Here is a 1,489-nt window from a genome sequence, read left to right on the forward strand (position 1 = left end):
CTCTCCCCAGATCGGCAGAGGGTGGAGCAGCAACCAGGATGAATAAATTAAAATTAGCACTAATGGGCGATTTGGGATAAAAAAATCAGGGGGGGAAATATCCTTCAGTTAAGGCCTAAACAACCTTCAAAATATATATCTACGTGTGTGTGCGTGTGCGCGTGCACGCGCCTACGTGCGTGTGTTGAAGCCTATTAGCTCGAAAAAGTAAAAATTCTAAAATGCAGCAAACTTACACTTGGAAAACATTTCACTCAGAAAACAAAAGAATGTGTTTAATTCTCTGAAAAGAGTTTGCAGGATTTCTGAAGAATAACTTGGGGCTTATTGGACCAGCAGTTGGCTCCCAAATCCTGCACTGTGAGAACCATGTGACAATGGCCATGCTAAAGCCCATGCTGAAGCTGTATGGTGATCATGGCACATTGGCTGTAAAAAGGAAAGTTTCATGCTTGTGTCTTTTATGTGGGTCACCCCACCATGTCTAATGGCCCCTTGCTGCGTGCAGCCTCCTGCGCTGAGCTGCTCCTGCTGTCACACACACACACACACACACACACACACACACACACACACACACACACACACACAGCAGGGAGGATTTTGGGGTGTCCCTCACCCTAATACCCTCTCAATACACGACTGCATCTGTTGCTGCCGTCCTCAACTTGAAAGTTGATCACTGGAGTGCTAGCATGTCCTCCAACTCTCTGCTCTCTCTCTCGATCTCTGCTCTTTCTCATCTCTCCTCTCTTGTCTTTCTCTTCTTCCTCCTCTCTGTCAGATACTCTCTGCTTCCTACCTATCTAAAGGTGTCTGACTATTTTTATTTTCCTCAATTTTTTGGGGGTTATTCACTTTTTGGTTTTACCCTGAGTTGACTATAGGAAGCTGACTTCATTGTTCCACTGATGGCCTGCATCAGGTTGCAGGTGAGCATCCACTTCACACAGACCAAACACTCCAGTGTGCCTTGTATTTTCTCTTAGGATGATCACACAGGCTCTTTTATTCCACCACACACTGCATCAACCTACCGATGCAGTGTTGTCAAATCCTATTGCATTGTTGTGTTATGAATGATACATTGCCTGTTTCTGATTGGAACCTGTCTCAGTGTTAGCACTTAGCCAAGAGACAAGCTTGTAAGCATTGGTAGTCATCAAACAGAAACCAAAAAGTGAAAGCTAGCATCAAGCTAACTGATGACGTCATCAACTGTAACTTGCATGCTGCTGATTCTGTCTCATAGAAACAGCTGAAACCAGTCAGCCCATCACATTGTGGTGTGTATACTGTATATCATGTGTGATTATGTAGATTCTCCTCACTGTGTGTGTGTGTGTGTGTGTGTGTGTGTGTGTGTGTGTGTGTGCGTGTGTGCGTGCGTGCGTGTGTTCAAAGGTAGCCATTGTTTTGCAAAGCTTCATCATATCTATCTAGACAGTAACTAGGCGATAAAGACGGGGGGAAACAGTCATTACTGTAA

The sequence above is a fragment of the Poromitra crassiceps genome (genome assembly GCF_964638095.1).
Source record: "Poromitra crassiceps genome assembly, chromosome: 1".
NCBI classification, from domain to species: domain Eukaryota; kingdom Metazoa; phylum Chordata; class Actinopteri; order Beryciformes; family Melamphaidae; genus Poromitra; species Poromitra crassiceps.